The sequence below is a fragment of the Oreochromis niloticus genome, linkage group LG6 (genome assembly GCF_001858045.2).
Source record: "Oreochromis niloticus isolate F11D_XX linkage group LG6, O_niloticus_UMD_NMBU, whole genome shotgun sequence".
In the NCBI taxonomy this organism is placed as follows: Eukaryota; Metazoa; Chordata; class Actinopteri; order Cichliformes; family Cichlidae; genus Oreochromis; species Oreochromis niloticus.
Window position 1 is genome coordinate 9,817,099 of NC_031971.2, and position 18,613 is coordinate 9,835,711.

General features: G+C 38.6%; 1 long non-coding RNA gene across 1 annotated transcript in view; it reads right to left on the reverse strand.

Annotated features, from left to right (window-relative positions):
- Positions 1-9,189: 9,189 nt before the first annotated feature.
- LOC102080661 (uncharacterized) overlaps positions 9,190-18,613 on the reverse strand; it is a 125,730-nt gene continuing 116,306 nt past the window's right edge. Inside the window, exons 6-10 of the long non-coding RNA XR_003220353.1 lie at positions 15,748-15,966; positions 15,095-15,424; positions 13,358-13,703; positions 13,195-13,252; positions 9,190-12,734 (exon numbers count right to left, since the gene is read on the reverse strand). This is a non-coding gene — a long non-coding RNA (uncharacterized LOC102080661). The remainder of the gene's footprint in view (positions 12,735-13,194; positions 13,253-13,357; positions 13,704-15,094; positions 15,425-15,747; positions 15,967-18,613) is intronic.

Here is an 18,613-nt window from a genome sequence, read left to right on the forward strand (position 1 = left end):
GTGTTACAATCTGATCTTAATGGCTTCTTCGACTCTCTCCCGTTGCCTAAATTGAAGAACTCATTCCGGGATTATCTTGATTCCGAGTTTACTCTTCAGGAGGTTATCCAGGCTATACAATCATTCCCTAATGGCAAAACGGCGGGACCTGACGGTTTCTGTCCAGAGTTCTATAAGATATTTTGTGACATTCTTGCACCACTTGTGCTTAGGATGCTGCGCAACTCGAAAGAAGAAGGAAAATTGCCTAAAACTTTATGTCAGGCCAATATTACTCTCATTTTGAAAAAGGGAAAAGATAAGACCGACCCTAATAATTTTAGGCCGATAGCACTTCAAAATTTTGATCGTAAGATAGTTACAAAAATCCTGGCTACTAGATTAAACAAACATCTGGCATCCATTATTCATCCCGATCAGACGGGGTTTATCCCTGGTAGACTTTCCTTTTTTAATGTTAGACGATTACTCAATATCATCTATTCTGACTATAAAAATTTTAAGGGAGCCTCTGTTTTGGCCTTGGATGCACATAAAGCTTTTGACCAGGTCGAGTGGCCTTACATGTTTGAGTCACTGCGCAGATTCGGGTTTGGTGAATCTTTCATTTCTTGGGTGAAATTAATTTACACAGAACCAATGTGCTCTGTTTTGAGAAATAACAACCAATCTGCCCCATTCCTTCAGATTAAAGCAAAGCATTGAATACTGGAAAACACTACCTTTGTCAATGATTGGACGTATTAATTCAATTAAGATGATTTCTCTTCCTAAATTTTTATATTTATGTCAAAATCTCCCCATTTATCTTACAGCAGCCTTCTTCAAACAATTGGACTCAATCCTTCAGTCCTATATTTGGAATGGTAAAAGGGCTAGAATTTCTAAAGTGCATTTGCAGAAAACTAAGAGAGAAGGAGGGCTGGGTCTGCCAGTTTTTAAACATTACTACTGGGCTGCTAATATCAGAGCATTAGTGTTCTGGCAGCAGGACTCCCCGGATAATCACCTATCGACGTCCCCATTGTGGGTTAGACTAGATGCTGAATTAGTGAAAAATTCCTCTCTGTTGGCTATGTTATTTACTAAGCTTGGAAAATTAGACACTTATAAATGTCTGGGTTTTGTATTAAAACAAACCATCAGAATTTTGAATCAGATTAGAAGATTTTTGGCATTGCCAGACACATCTGTACAGACGCCAATATGTTTTAATCATGATTTTATGCCTCCTTGGCATGACAAGACTTATCATGACTGGAGAGATAAGGGTTTAGTGTCTATCAAGGATATGTATATTGATAACAAATTCTCATCATTTGGTCAACTAAAAGAGAAATATAATCTGCCACATTCACACTTTTATAGATATTTGCAGGTCAGGCATTACATTCAAACTAAGTTTAAAGACTTTGCAACTTTACATTCTGAGCACGGGATCTATGAAATACTCAACAGCCAACCTGATTCCAGACATCTTATCACAAAAATTGTACAATTATTTGGCAACTCTATTGTAGTGCATACCGTTGAGATTAGGCAGGCTTGGGAGAAAGAATCGGGCATGAGGGTGCCCGAACCTATGTGGAGTAAGTGTCTGTCCAAAATCCATTCCTGCTCAATAAACAGTAGGCATCAATTAATTCAATTTAAAATCCTCCACCGGTTACACTATTCTAAGGTCAGACTGCACAAGTTTTATCCCTCTATTTCCCCAATGTGTGACAGGTGTAGACGAGCAGAAGGTACGTTGTTTCATGCCTTTTGGTCTTGTCCCTCATTAAGAGGCTTTTGGTTTAAAATATTTGACTGGTACTCCAAGGCATATATGAAACCTTTACAGCCTGAACCTGAACTTGTAATTTTTGGATGTTCTCCCACGTCAGAGCTACTCCCGGTTAAACTGCAGAGGCCACTGGAACTAGGCCTGATTGTCGCCAAGAGACTAATACTGAGGGAGTGGAAGTCCCCCACCCCTCCTTCCTTTCAGTTGTGGGTAACAGACATGATGTTCATAATACATATGGAAAGGTTCAGTAAATATTCAAAAGACTCTTTTCTGAATGCCTGGAACCCCTTTTTGGAACACTTTGCAAAAGCCAGACTGGGCTAAACTAGATTTGTAAACTTTCATTAATTTCAGGTTTGTGTATGTGTATGTATGTGTATGTATGTATGTGTGTATGTATGTGTATATATATATATATATGTATGTGTATATGTGTGTGTGTGTATGTATGTATGTATATATGTATGTATATGTGCATGCAGGTGTATGTATGTATATCTATGTGTATATATATCATGAAGTGCAAGTCTGTTTGAATTAACTGTTTTTCCTGTAACGTAACTGAGCCCTTTTTTTTTTTTTTTTTTTTTTTTTCCTTGGGGGGGGGAGGCTGTTTTTGTTTCTGTATCATATTTTAGAAATTTAAAATAGAATGATCAAAAAAAAAAAAAAAAAATCAACCGATTCGCACCACAACCTGGTTTGCCTCTTATCTGTAGTTATTTTTATTTAATTTAATAACTGTACAGTACTCTGTATATAGTAACCATTGTCCTTAATGTAAATATGTAAGAAAAATTGTGTGTGTTTCTGTTCTGTGTCCTGTGTACTGTTTGTTTGTATATGTGTCTTTTTGGCTGCTGTTACAACCAAATTTCCCCTTGTGGGACAATTAAAGGATTATTCTTATTTTCCTTCCTCCTCATTTTTTGATTGGTCGACAGGATACATTTTTCCACCAGTAGGAAAGGGCGAAGATTTTCTCTTTTGGTTTTTGACCACCCTGAGTTTTGGGTTGACATAACATCTTGTTCCTATGTCATCTTAAATTGATCAAGTGATTGATTTACCACGACTACTTTATTATTCCTCAGCTCAGCAGCACTTGTGCAACTGCCCCCACAGCTCCCGGTAAGCTGAAGACAGCTTCAACCATCTGTGTGTTGAAAAACAGTAACGAGTCCACACCAGATTTTCTTCTTAGTAATGTAACAATAGAAACAGTAATTATTCAGATTTCTAGTTACTGAAAAAAGTAACGGCCGTTATTCCCATCACTGATAATGACACGATTATTTGCATTTCCACTACTCATAAACAAGTGTCAGTATTTAATGATCAATATCCACCAGTGAAAACTGGAAATAACTTTTTTTTTTTTTTTTTTTAATTTGTTCATTTCAGGCACAACAATAAAGTTGAACATAAAGTGCACAAAAAACAAAAACAAACAACAAAATGTACCTGAAAAGGAGTGGGATGAAGAAAACTTATTAAATCCCACCCCTATATTCACTTATCAACAAGAACAATAAACTTCCCGCAGCTACGCCTAAGCAAAACAAATAGAACCTTCATAACTGAATACAGAATATATTAATTATAAATTGCGTTACCACAGGTAACAGGCAATAATAATTACAAGTAACAAACACACATACATATACATACATACCTATATATCTACACACACATGTACATATATATACATACATACACACAAACTTTTTTTTTTTTTTTTTTTTTTTTTTGAATCCATACCAGCAATGGTAAGAGAACAGACATTTCAGAGCACACTAAAACCATCATTGATTATACTGTGACCAGACCAACTGTTTGTAGAGAAATTTAAATCTATGAATATTTTTGCATTGTTTCAGTTGTAAACTCAGACTGTTCCAGATTTTCACACCACATACAGACACACAAAAACCTTTACGGGTTGTTCGAGTTCTGGGTAATTTGAATTGTCCAAAGCCTCTCACATTATAAGCCCTTTCTCGAATTTCAAATATAGATTGTAAATTTGCAGGTAGAAGTTTATTAAAGGCTTTGTATAAGATTATGGATGTATTGTAATTAACCAGATCCTGGAATTTAAGTAACTTTGCCTGAAGAAAGAGTTTGTGAGTATGATCTAGATAACCAGCCTTGTGAATAATACGCAGTGCTCGTTTCTGTACTGTGACTAATGGATTAGTTGTGTTTTTATATGTGTTTCCCCACACTTCCAGACAATATGTAAAATATGGAAGAACCAGAGTACAGTACAGAGTACGAAGTGCATCTTTATCAAGGTATGGTTTCACTTTGTTCAAAACTGCGAGGCTTCTGGAATTTTGGTTTTTATGTGTCTGACGTGGGGTTTCCATGAAATTTTGTTATCAATTATGACTCCCAAAAATTTGTTTTCACTCACATTATCAATGGGTACACCTTCTATAGTAATTGGTAATTCTATATTATATTTTAAATTACCAAAAAACATTGCTTTAGTTTTAACTGACACTAGATAAGCACAAATCTGACTGAGAACTTAAACTTCACCTTAATTTTTCAGTCTGCCCTGCTCACATCTTGTTGTCATTAGCGTGTCTTCACTCCACATCGGCCACACTGCTTTGCTAGCTAAAACACCGGTGTCGGCATATAAGGACGCCGTCATAACCACTGTGGTCTTCAGGACTTTCAGATATGAAAAGTATTATTACGTGGATTCACCTGTGTTTGCACCAATTTGTTATGAGCTGTTGCATCTGTGGATGCCAAAGAGAAAACTTTCATAATAATGGCTGGATACTGAGCTGACTCTATCTGTAGAATTTCAATTTACATAGACAGTTACCAAAACTGTTACTTCCATGAACCATTGAGCAAGGCACATTACTTAATAGATGCTATTAGGAATGCTTTCAAAAGGCATCAACAGCACAGATACAGTGGATATCATTCACAGAACAATGTTTTCAACCAGGATGTAACCTTTTTATTTCTGCATTGATCAACAACCACAGATCAAAGACTGCTGATCAATGGCCATGAGTACCACTCACAGAGAGTTGCTGCAATGACAGCATTGTAAGATGGTGAAAGATCTCTTCAGTGGGCTGGTTTCAGTCATTATGCAAATGTACTGTTTATAAGGTTTGGGGAAACCTGCAGTCAGCTGAGACTGAAGAAGTCACTTGGATGAGTGACGAAACGTTTCTCCCAAAAACGCTTCGTCCAGATGAACAGAATCAACTTTTGCAGATAGAAAATAAACGTGTTAAGCTCACTGCTCTGTCTCCCTTTATAAGAACATTTTTCTGACACACACAGCAGTGGCATGCAGTGATTTTATAGAAAGGCAAGCAAATGACAGCCAAAATCAAATACACACACAAATGGGCCTAAATCTTGATTTAAAATAAAAAATATATTAAACAATAATGGATTGGATTTATATAGCGCTTTTCAAGGCACCCAAAGCGCTTTACAATGCCATTATTCATTCACGCTCACATTCATACACAATAGTAACAATCAGCTGAAAAATAAGCAATTAAAAGTCTTGGGTAGAGAACGCTACAGTCTCTAGTGAAATTGAAATAAGCCCAGTTTTCAGTGAAAATATCAAACTGCAGCCACAAGATGGCAGTAATGTAAAAGAAACATGTTGTAGCAGATTTTCTGAAATACACAAATAAAAATCAGTGATTAGTCTTTACAAGTGAAAGTCTAAGCTAATTATCCAAATATGTGTGTCTCATACCAAGCTTCAAGCATCTGGAGAGTATTGTCAATTTTTTTAAATACCATCATTGATGCAGTTGTCTTCTTTGAAAAATAAAAAGGAGTACATTCTGTTAAAATTATGGCCCCCAGCTATAATATACCGGGCAACATGGCGGCACTGTGATTAGCCCTGTTGCCTCACAGCAAGAAAGACCTGAGTTCAATTCCACTATCAGGCCGGGGTCTTTCTGTGTGGAGTTTGCATGTTCTTCCTGTGTTTGCGTGGGTTCTCCCTGGGTACTTTGGCTTCCTCCCACAGTCCAAAGACATGCAGCTAGTGGGGTTAGGTTAATTGGAAACACTGAAATTGCCCATAGTTGTGAATGAGAGTGTGATTGGTTGTATTAGACTAGCAATCTGTCCAGGGTGTACCCTGCGTATTGCCCTAAGACAGCTGGGATAGGCTCCAGCTGCCCTGAAAAAGATAGATGGATATAAGATGCTGTCATCCTTACATTTAGAAGAAGTGTATGACTAGGAGCAGTCTGGTTGTGCTGCATGGATGTTGTTTTTAGACTCTCTCCACCACACTCCTCTTTTAGAGGCAGAAACGTGCTACTTACAAAAATAAAAAAGCCATAAGCTGAAAAAAAAAGATGCTAACACAGTTCATATAGCAAAGTTTTCTCAACAGAAAGAAATATACAGTTATATCACTAAAGTATTGCTGGTCATTAAAAAAACAAAACAAAATATTAACTGTTAGCTTCATGTTAGCTAATGTAACCTTTCTTTCTAACTTACGCTAATGTTTGCTCAAAGCTATTTTCAAGCATTCAGTTTTCCCTGAAAAAGACATAAAACTGGAATTTAATATAATGTGCTGTAAGAATTCAAAAGCAGCTAATTCTGACTCATTTTCCTTTCAACATTTTCTTTGACATAAGTTGAAAGTGAATTTTGAGTGACAAAGCCCCCCACTTCCTCTGTGTGCCTAAGAAAGAAGAAACCTCTGACTGAGAATAGATGTGTAGCATCTACTATATTTGACACTGTGTTGAATTTACCTTTAGCTATGTTCTTTCTAAGCACTGTATTAGCTTTCGCTTTATTGTTATTCACATTTTGCAAATTATGCTCATTAAACATGAAAAATTAATGCATTTCATTACATTTTCACAAGTTGTCAGAGTTAGCAGAGTGAAAGCAGCAACACGAATCTTGTGTGGTTATTTGGTGGTTCAGAAAAAAATTTGAGTGATGAGAAACCTGCAGACATGACGACCTGAAAGTGACATGATGAACAGTCAGTGTAGTGCAGCAGCTATCTGCCATCATTCAAATCAACTTGAAGGATTGATTGCTGCTCTGTACTTTACCATGATTTATATTTTCTTTCTTTCCTGTAAAAAAAAAATCACAAGGTATGCTTATGAAACTTGCAGCAACAGCAAATTTGATTAAGTTCTGAGAGTTTTACCAGAATGAGAGCAGAGACTTGTAACACAGTTGTTTGTGGTTATTTTGTGGCGTGAGAGAAAAAGAAACCGAGAGAAACAGCAGATGATGTCTATGATACTGTAGTTCACTATAATGCATGCAGAGCAACACCTTTCACAGAACAGTTTATTATCAAACATCTGGATCTATACTGTTTCTCTACAGAATTGTTCTTTAGACTAATTAGTGATAACATTATATTGAAAATCTCATCTGTAAGTTTCACCAAAGTACACTACACCATACTACACTAAGTAATTAAGTAAACAATTAAATGACATAAAAGTTCACTACCGTAAAATTTCTAATTATATATAAGAATTCCAGCTTCTCATGTTCCTTTTTACCCATGTTGCTGTCATTCGGTATCTCTACGTCCATCACTATGGCCATCTTCCTCTCCTTGTCCACCACTTCTATGTCCATTCACCAGTTTGTCCATCTGTATCTCAAAGTCCCACAGGATCTTAGCTCGGTCAATCTTTGTCATTCTCGACCACCCCTTAGAGGGTGTTCCATTTTGACCTCGGGACTTCCAGGCCATATTTCAGGACACACATGTTCCTGTATACTATGCCAGTCACTTGGTTATGGGGTTACATGTATGCCCTGCCTGCTAGCATCTTACACCCTGCTGTTATGTTGTGGATTGTCTCTGGGGCATCTTTACACAGCCTGCACCTGGGGTCTTGCCTGGTGTGATAGACCGCAGCCTCTATGAATCTTGTACTTAGAGCTTGTTCCTGTGCTGCCATGATTAGTGTCTCTGTGATGTCTCTCAGTCCAGCTTTGCCCAGCTACTGGTAGGATTCCTGGATGTCAGCCACTTCCTCTATCTGATGGTGGTACATACTGCACAGGGGACTAACCTTCCATGATGGTTCCTCCTCTTTCTTGAGTTTCTGCTGCCTGACGTATTCACTGAGCATGTGGTCGGTTGGGGCCACCTTCCTGATGTATTTGTGATGTTCCTTGTGTCGTCCTGGACTGTGGTACTGACACTCACTAGTCCCCGGCCCGTCCAGGGTGCTGGACTTGGGGTGAAACCCTCCATACACGGTTCGGAGCGTCCTTGTCTTGATGTCAGTGGCTTCCATCTTCTCAGTTGGCCAGTTTATTATTCCAGCAGGGCGTTGGTGTTGATAGTCCGGATCTAGTTCTGACTCTTCAGGACTTGTCTGACCCTCTGTGGGTACTCAGTGGTTGCAGCTTTCCTACCGGCTTCTTCGTGGATCCCATTTGCCTGTGGAATTCCCAGATGCTTGTAGCTGTCCTCACCGTCTGGAATGTTGCCTTCTGGTAGTTCCCCTCAGTTCTGACCACTTTTCCTCTCTTCATTACCATCTGACTACACTTCTCCAGCACGAATGGCATTCCAACGTTGTTGTTGCATATCTTAATGGTGTGGATCAGTGAATCAATCAGTGTCCCCTAAGCTCCCCTATGCTCCTATTGCATCAGTCTCCCTTTGTCCTTTATGGATCATCAGCTCATTTTCCCTCAGTGTTTTCTAGTTCCTTGTGACTCCTAATGTTTTGCTTAGTGTAGTTCCTTAATTTTAAAGTTTTATTTTTATTGTAATTTTTTTTGGTCTGGATTACCAACCTAATAAACGGTGCCTTTTATTATAGTATTATTGTCTGTCATTGTCTGCATTTGGGTCCTCGACCTCTACACTCGGTCTGCTCACCCCACAGACCCTGACAGTTACTGGATTTTTCTTTTGTGGTGTAAAAAATAAAGAAACATGACGACGTTGAAGTTTTAATTTCTGACAGCATGAATGAAAACTGCCCTTTTTGAAGTACTAGCAAGTTTTCTTGCATTTTGCAGGACATTTGTGAAACATGTATTTCATTATTACACATTTTTCAACTGAACAATTCAAGCACTGCTACTTTTCTTCTAATTTCTTCTGTATAATATGCCCGAGCACAGAGAGTGAACGATATACCAGCTGTGGTGTCTCTGTTATGATGCTGAAGTGATTTCAGACAATAAAACCATCACTGGTTACAAACTCTTTTCTTAGTGAGCAGGCAGTGACTTGATGGTGGAGTCAAAGTCACCCGTGTGGTTATCACTGAAGTGCAGTCTTGTATAGTGATGAGCTGGGATGTTTTCATCCATAGAGTCAAGGTTCATCTGAGGAGGCAAGACAGTTATTCTAATTTTACATTTAACCGCTTCAAACCTTTGACTGATTCTTCTGCAGACCATCAAAGTGCCTTGAAAAACTATTCACCCCCTTTCTTGATTTTTTTTATATCTTACACTTAAAATGATCAGATCATCAAATACATTTTATTGTTAGACAAAGTAAATGCAAAATAAATTTTTAACTGATGATTTTAGTTATTAAAAGAAGAAAGCTATCAGAACCTAATCTTGCCTCCCCTATTTCAGTAGCCTGAAAACAGAACAGAGCTAGAGTCTAAAGATAGAGGCTTGCGTGGCTTCTGTAGCCTCAACCAAATTAAATGCAGTCAACTGTGCACTCATCCACATCCTGTGTGTTGACGTGTTGTGGTGGGTCCCATCAGTAGCTGGAGACTTACTACAGTGGTGCCAAATATACCTTACCAGCTTTATTTATGAAGCACTTTAACATAAAACCAGGGTTCACAAAGTTCTGTACATACACAAATAGCATAAACACAATAAAACAAAATAACACAAAATAAGATAAAATAAATAAATAAATGAATAAAAATAAATAAATAAAACATGTTAAAACAAGTTGAGTCAGCCCCTCAAAGAGTGCCAAAGGCTTCGGCAAATAAATATGTTATAAGAAGAGTTTTAAACTCAGAAACAGAAGAGGCCTGCCTAACATACAAGGGCAGATCATTCCACAACTTTGGAACGGCTACAGCAAAAGCACGGTCACCTCTAAATTTATACTTACTTTTTGGTGCCTTACGGAGTTGCTGATTGGGAGACCTAGGGGAGCGGGCAGGTGTATGTAGATGTAGTAGCTCTGAGAGGTGTTCGTCGGGGGGTATGCCATTCAGAGATTTAAAAACAAAAACAAGAATATTAAAAACGATCCTTAAATGTACAGGTAGCCAGTGGAGTGAAATTAAAATGGGAGTAATGTGCTCAGACTTTTTTGTTTCAGTTAAAAGACACGCTGCAGCATTTTGCACAACCTGCAGACGCCTAATGGATGCGTCGCTAACCCCACAATAAAGTACGTTATAATAATCCAGCCTATATGTAACACAGGCGTGGATTAGTCTCTCAAAAAGCTGCTTTGATAAGATGGGCTTTATTTTGGCACATTGCCTCAAATGAAAAAAGCTAGCTCTTACAACAGCTCTGACCTGGCTTTCAAGTTTAAGATCTGCCTCCATTTTAACTCCCAGATTAGTGATGATTGGTTTAACATACTGTGCCAGGGAACCAAGATCCATAGTAGTGGTCTCAGGTCTCCCACATTGAAGAGAAGCAGCAGAGGATACAAACTCACCAAGTTTCACAGAGAAAGTTCGCTGTGCCAAATAGGATCTTGTTACGACCCTGCTCAAAAGCCGCAACATAAAAAAGGAGACGAATACCAGAGTGTTAGTGAGAAGAGGTTCTATTTTAAAATGGCATAGCAGGTTGGCAAAAATGGCTGGTTCCACCAAGGCAAAGACTAGTGAGCTCCTGGGAAGCCTGCCTGAGGTATGCTTTTATCCACACCTGACTAGGTGTGGCCAATTAGCAACAGCTGAACAGACTGAGGAGATTAGGGGCTGCAGAGGGGCGTAACAATCTGAACCACTGCAGTGCGGTACTCCTAACACCCGCCAACTGCTGTAAATGGGAAATTAAACTCTTATGATCCACTCTATCAAAGGCAGCCATTAAATCTAAAAGCACGATAATAACAGTCACCTGAGTCAGTTACTAAAAACACATCAGATTCTGTACTATGCAAAGCTTTAAAACCAGATTGAAAAACTTATACTGTGTTCTTCTAAAAAGGACATTAATTGCTTGTAAACTGCCTTTTCAAGAATTTTTGAGATAAAAGGCAGTTTGGAGATAAGCCTGTAATTTGCAATAATATCAGGATCAAGAGCAGGTTTCTTGAGTAGAGGCTGAATCACTGCATGTTTAAGATTCACGGGTACAACACCAGAGGAAAAACTACTATTTACAATGGATTGCACAAATGGTGCTATAGTGAGAAAAACCTCTTTGAAAAATCGAGGAGGGAGAGCCTCATAAGGGGAACCTGAGGGCTTCAGGTGAGAGACCAACTCCTGCAGGCAAAGCAAAGAAACTGGCTCAAACCTGTCAAAGACAACAGAGCTATGGACAGGGACAGAAGGGTCGAGAACGGAATGGGAAATCTGCGCTTTCACCGATGATACTTTATCAATAAAGAAGTGTAGAAGTTTTCAAAAATGTCCTGAGAGGACTCGACACCAACAGTCTGTGGAGCATAAAGGACCATGTCAGTGGTTTTAAATAAGGCATAAGGCTTACAGGAGTTTGCCTGAATAACAGCAGCAAAATGGTTTCTCTTAGCATCTTTAACAGTTTTTTGATATGAATTCCAGTAATACTGTAATATTTCATATGACACCTTAAGTTTATCCTTCTTCCATTTAAGTTCAGCTCTCCTAAACTTTCTTCTGGCAGCAAGGAAGGAAGAGAAACCTCAAACAAGACAGGCTTATGATCCAACCATACAGCATCACAAAACCTCTAAGTTAGAGGTAAACCGTGAGTCAAAACAAGATCCAACGTGTGCCCACATTTTTGTGTAGGCACAGACACAGGCTGCACAAAATCAAAAGAATAAATAGGATTTAAAAACGTCCATCACAGTACATCACATACAGACGGTCGAGGTGTTAGTGCAGATGGTGGCAGACCTGGTGATGATGCAGTGTTAGCAGGTGGTGGTGCATCAGCAGAGACACTGCAGGAGGAGACTGAGTGCCAGAGGCAGGTCTTGGAAAACCTCCTTGCTTGGCCTGGGTCTTGGCCTGCACCGCCGCTGCTGGATGAGAGAGGGGGGTGATCTCCAGTCTTTTTTAGTCTTTTTAAGCCATGGTCGAGGTGTGCTGGTGGCCTATGACTGAATGGATCATACGGCTACTGCTCATGTTATTGGGAGAGTTACAGACGGCGAGGCTTAGCCTGCTGCAAGAATCACAGGGAAGTTTTGGGCAAGCTATGGTGGAGTCGCGCTCTACAAAGATGCCACAAATCCTGGTTTGATCAGGGTCACTGCTGGAGGCAGAGTGGGTGGAGATAAGGTGTCTAGATGGGGACAGCCACAAAAAATTTTCTTCATTAGTGGATAATGGCTCTTACTGTGGTTCACTGGAGTCCGAAGCCTTTGAAATATCTTATGTAACCCTTTCTAGACTGACTGATAGATGTCAATGACATATTTTCTCAGTTGTTCTTGAGTTTCGTTGAACCATCACATGATGCTGCTTTTTGGGACTTTTTAGCCTGCTTCACTTTGTAAGACAGGCTCTATTTAAGAGATTTGACAGTATTCAGGCCTGAGTGTGGTTAGTGAAATTGGACTCACAGAAAAGACTCACTCAGGGGTTATACTGGGTCAAAAGTTGTCCACAGAACCATAGTGGACATGGTCTTATACAGTGGGCTCAAATGGAGGAATGGTGGAATAGAGATGATCCATTTCATCCTCTGAAGAATTAAGTCTGGGGTAGTGGTGATCCTGCTCTGCTGGTTGGGGTGAGATTTCATCATACTTGGAACCAAAAAAAGAAAGAGAAATAATAATTTGAGACGTTATTATTGTTGAACTTATTGCTGATCTTTCAGTGCAGAGCTCAGCTGGAGGGAGGATTAACACAAAGTAGACTCACTCATAGCTCTTATATAATAGCTCAGCTGTATGAGGTGGTATGTTAATAAAATGTTTAAAATCATTTACATGGACATTTTTACAGATTCATGACCTCCACCGTGAAGTACAGGACGTGGAGTATTTGGTACAAAATATTACTGTCACCAGAACAAAATCACTGCCGACTAAAACCAGAGAAGAAAACCAGAAATCAACAATTCTCTGATTTTAATGATTTGGACATCTATTTTAAAATGAAGCTGCTCTCCTAGTTGGTGTGAAAGAAGCATGATAGATGACGCTGATGTTTTATGTTATAGTACAGTTTTATATATAAGTATACATATATGTTTTTCTTTACCAGGTGTGAGTCATCCAGAGTTTCATGTCTTGAAGGTTTGTGAGAATTACTCTTTTTTCTGGTTTGTAAAAAAGATACAAATACAAAGATGAACACGTGGTTAGTCTGAGAATTTGAGACTGAACCTGATTGAACTGAGAGAGGAAACAGGGCTCATCCTCACCTCCTCCACCAGCAGACAGTGAGAAGTATTAAACCCAGCAGAGCAGCAGAAACTCCTGCAGCTGCTGGTGTCCATGTTCCTGTGATACTTTGGACAGTGAGAGTCTTTGGAGCAGAGCTGATATCTTTGTTGGTTTTCACAGCACAGGAGTAGCTTCCTGCATCCTCCCTGCTGACTGGGTCTAGGATCAGATGTTTGTTCTGGTTCTCTCTCGGGGTCAGAGGTCGACTGTTCAAGTACCAAATGTAGTTTGTGTTGTCAGTCAGAGGACAGCTGGTACTGCAGGTCAGTGTGACTCTCTGACCCTCTGTCACCACTGCAGAAGGACTCATCTTCACTCTCAGCTCTGAAACACTCAGACACACAATCATGTGAAAAAGAAACTCTTTCAATTCTAAGGTTTTATTAGGAAAAAATAGATCTTGTCATCAGCAGGTCTTGAAATGAGGTAAATACAACCCCAGACGAACAACCCAACATGACATATTACACTATGCAATTATTTATGTAACAAATATTGAGGAGACATTAACTAAAGACACCTGTGCTGCTGAAGAGGATTTAAGCACTAAGAACCAACAAATTTAACATCATCAAGTGTGATCACTTCTATAAAAACAGAGGTTTTGGCAGTTTGCAGGCCTGGAGCCTTCAGTTTGTGACTTAACACAGTGACGAGGAGGAAAAGATATCAGCAGTGATCCTAAAGAAGTAACAAATATATATGGATTTTTTTGTAATGTTTTTATATCATTTATTTTAATTATTTCTTTTATTTTGACGACATTGTCCCTCTGTTCAGCACGTTGGCTGACACTTGATAATTTTTAAATGTGCATACAAATAAAGGTGACTTGACAGACCGTTTGCACTCCCTCATTCTACAATGACACTGCTTGTTCAGACGTGGAAAACCTTCAAAACAGCTGCCAATCTTCACAGCAAAAGGTGAGACTGTGCAATGCTCAGAGAAACTGCAAAAAACCACAGAGTCACATCTCAGACTCTACCAGCCTCAGTTAGCATGTCAAAGGTTAATGTTTATTTAGCCATATGCAGAAAAAAACTGAACAAGTATGGCTTCTTTGGAAGGATTAACGAAATAAAACCTCTTCTCAGGTTATGTTTATCACATTTTAGAGCCTGCTAAAGGTTTCTTACATTATACCCTGATACACAAAACATTAGACATTTAAAAAGGGTGTACTCTCCTACCTACACGACTGCATTTTAAAGGTACTATTTACAAACATAAGGTCAGTTGTCAGTTTCCCAAAACAACAATGTCAACATTACAAAGAGGCTCAGGTAATCTTTTTCTTTTTCAAAGCATGAGAAAGTTGTTTAAAGAAAACTAATTAAGATTTTAAATGGATAATAGAACGCAGGTTAACTATTTGTAGGATTTGGTTTCTCTCATCATATTAATATTATAATATCACTCACCAGAACATGCAAAGTGTGAAACACATAAAGAATCTACAGAGTAAATATAGAGTTTCTAAATCTGGCAGTGTCAGAAATTAATTTGCGTAACTTGGTATAAAGATTTGGAGACGTTTCCATCATGGATGCTGTTGTGGATGGTTCTGATTCAGTAACCCAAAATGCACCTACCTGTAGCAGCAAGTGGTCCAAGGGACAGAAATGTAAAATGTTACTGTATATGTGACAGCTGTTACATAATTTGAGGACATTTTAGGTACATAAACACTGAGTGAAACAAGCTGTAATTACCTGTGACAATCAGAGTAACTCCAGGAAAATCAGCCTGATTCACTTCTTCATTTTCTGTTGTGAAGGTGAACCTGTATTCTGCTGAGTCATCTCTCTTCAGCTTCTTTAATCTGAGGATGTGTTGGTTCTTCATGCTGTCATCATACTCCACATGATCTGCATCCTCAGTCAGCTGTTCAGCTTCTCTCTTGACTTTATACCAACATTTAGACTGTATCTGCACGTAGTCAGGATGTGAGTATTTACTGGAGATGTTGACTGAAGATCCTTGCAGAGCACAGATTCTGCTGTGGACATAATTCAACATCCAGCAGGAATCATCATTAACACCTGAAATATGGATGAGACAGAGAAAAGAGATATTTTAACTTAATTAGTTCAATCAGTTTATTTGTATCACACATTTAAACGCAACAGATCTTGACCAAGGTACTGCACAACAAGTAAAAAGCGCTTTAAACTATACCAATAATTACTAATACTAATAATAAAAAACAACTAAATACTTTATAAAAAATAATAAGAATTGTGATGTGATCCCCAACATTTTAAAACTGATCCTGAACTTTACAGGAAACCAGTGTGATGATTAGTCATAATTGCAAGAAGTGGTGGTAATACTTTGTAAGTGGAGAGACAATAAGTTTACTCACAGACGTCAGCAGAGCGCACATCCTCAAGACCTTTTACACCACAAGACAAACTGTCTGGATTAGAGCTGAGAACTAGAATCTGTTTTCCCTCCTTCACTGTAGGCTTTCTGGTCTCATACCACACAAAGGAAATCAGAGGGTCAGTCAGAAAACAGCTGCTGTTACAGGTCAGTCTGATGTGACCTCTGTGTTCAGCAGGAGTCCTCTGGACATGAATTTCTGTTGGGAGATGATAAACACATTTTCCACCAGTTAATCTCTGTCATGTTGAATAAATAACGAATAAAAATGAGATTTCAAAATGCAGTTTGTCCAGAACTTCACCTCTGGGATATGTGATGGAGCAGGACTCGTCCACTGATGTCTGCTGAGAAGAACACATTCTCCCTTTAGCATAGGTCACACTGAAGCAGGTCTCTGTGATGGAATCTGAGAAAAACCAACAACTTTCAGTAAATTCATTAGAGTCTGAACAGTAAAGTGTTTGTGTTTAACATCTCATAACATGATGAGGAGGTGTCCATCATGACTCACCCACAGAGACTTCAGGGGCTCTGAGATCCTCGTAGCCTTTGACAGCACAGGAGTATGTGACTGCTTCCTCACTGCTGAGCAGCTCTTGGTACCAGGGAGACCAGTCCTCATAGAGAAACTCTCTGTTCTTGTACCAGATGTAGGCTGCAGGCTTTTCAGTCAGAGGACAGCTGCTGCTGCACATCAGTGTTACTGTCTGTCCCTCTGTGGCAGGAATCACCTTTACCTGCAGCTCTGAGAGGATGATGGAGAACAACTTATACAATGATGTCATTTGGAAAATAATAAAGTACTGAGAGCAAGTGTACCTGCAACAGCTTGATGTGAGCAGTGCAGATCCACTGATGAACATTTGAGAGCACAGATCCTGGTTTCTCCTCCATTTACACCTTTAACAGAAACTTTTATTGGTGAAAAGATTTATTATCGCTGTTACTGTCTGTTTGATCTTTCTATCATTAAACACTGAATAATGATGTATATTGTAAGAATTTGAAATCATAAAGTAAATATATATCATACAAAGTAAGTTTTAATTCTAATCTTCTAAGGAGCTTATAAAAGTATCACTATAGACTACATTGACACACAAAAACATAAACATAGTTAGACAGATGTAAAACATGAAGCCTTAAACAAAAGTCTAGCATCTGCTAACAACATTAGCTTTTACATGTAAAATTTACAGCTTTAACACAACATCTGAATAATGAACATTGTGAACATTTATGCTAACTTTCTTTTCTGTGCTAATCTGTGATGACAGCATGTTACTGTGAAGGATCACAATCTGGTGCTTTAATTCAGAACAAGTCGAAATCCTGTTAACTGTGAATCTCCTGTTTTCTAAAATCATTTTGTAACTTTCTGCAGGTTTGACACTAAAACTCCTGCCTTCCACAAACATCATCACAGTCATCATGAGGAGGACAAACAAATTATTCCTACCTGAGAGACACAGAATGAAACCCATGAACAAACATCCAGCTTCTGCCAACAACATGGCTGTTGTAGATTTTCACTTCTAATCAGAAAGTTGATGTATAAATGTTTTAAAGAGCTGATCACTGCTGCTGCTCTCAGAGTTTGGGAAATATCAGACACATAAATGTTAAAAATCAACATCTGTCTAACAGGAATGACTGACTTGTGTGAGTGTGTCAGCAGACAAACTGTATTCAGCTTCAACACCATCACTTCCTCATTAACCCCCCCCCCCCCCCCCCCCACAAAGAGCCCTCTAGTGAAGAATCGAGGTATTGCAGGAGCAAATCTACAAATATACCTTTGCATTTGCTCCTTATCACCATTGATGGCTTTATTATTGTTTCACTTTAAGGACTCCAATTTACACATTTTATTATATTGTTTTTAAATACCCGCTAGTGTTGATCCTGTCAGTGGTTATTTTGTGTTTTAAAAAAAAGTTGCCAAGAAAAAAACTCAGTGAAGTGCAGTCTGTTGTCGTGATGGTCATCCTGCTCTACTTACTGAACTGAGATGTTTTCATGCTTGACATCAGGGTTAATCTGCAGAGACAAGACAGTTATAATAAATTCATAAATTAAATTACATCAAACCTTTGGATGATTCACTTTGCAGATTCAAGATTCTTTACTTGTCACATGCATAGTTGTACGAGTTCAACACGCAGTGAAATGAAATGTGTCCTGAAACGCTCCCCGACTAAAGAGGACATTATATACACCAAGTAAATGAAATATATACATTAAGTTAATTTAATAAAACTATCTGAAATTTTTAATTAAGTCTGAAAATGTACATTGTGTGAGTGGAATGTTAAAGTGTCTTGTGCCATATTAGCACCGCAATATATTGACAGAGCAGTGCAGGTGGGGTAAACAAGTGCCCAGAGTGATATAAACAGAGTAATACAACAGAGTGACCAGAGTAGTCCAAACTGTAATGTACAAGGTAATATACACAATAGTGAGGCCAAGAAGAGGCCAATGAAAAGGGATTTTGTAGCCCTGTATTTCACATGGGTTACATGACCATTGAATATTAATTATACAAATGTTTTAGTCATTAAAGCTGCTTTGTAAAACAAACAAACTCCTGACTTTCTCTGCGAGGATAATGGAATGGTCTAAAGTTTTTCCAAAATCTTCTAAAGTTTCCTCGATAAGCATCATTCATTGGATACTGAATGATTCACTTCTAAATTTCTGCCTGTAGGCCTCATGTACAAGTATATAAGTGTGCAAAATTATCTCTTTAAGCACTTTAAATGGAACGATAGTTATCTTTTCAAAAGTGCTGAAGTACAAATGTACCTCAGACAACTAAGGCAGGCAGGCATTACTGCAAT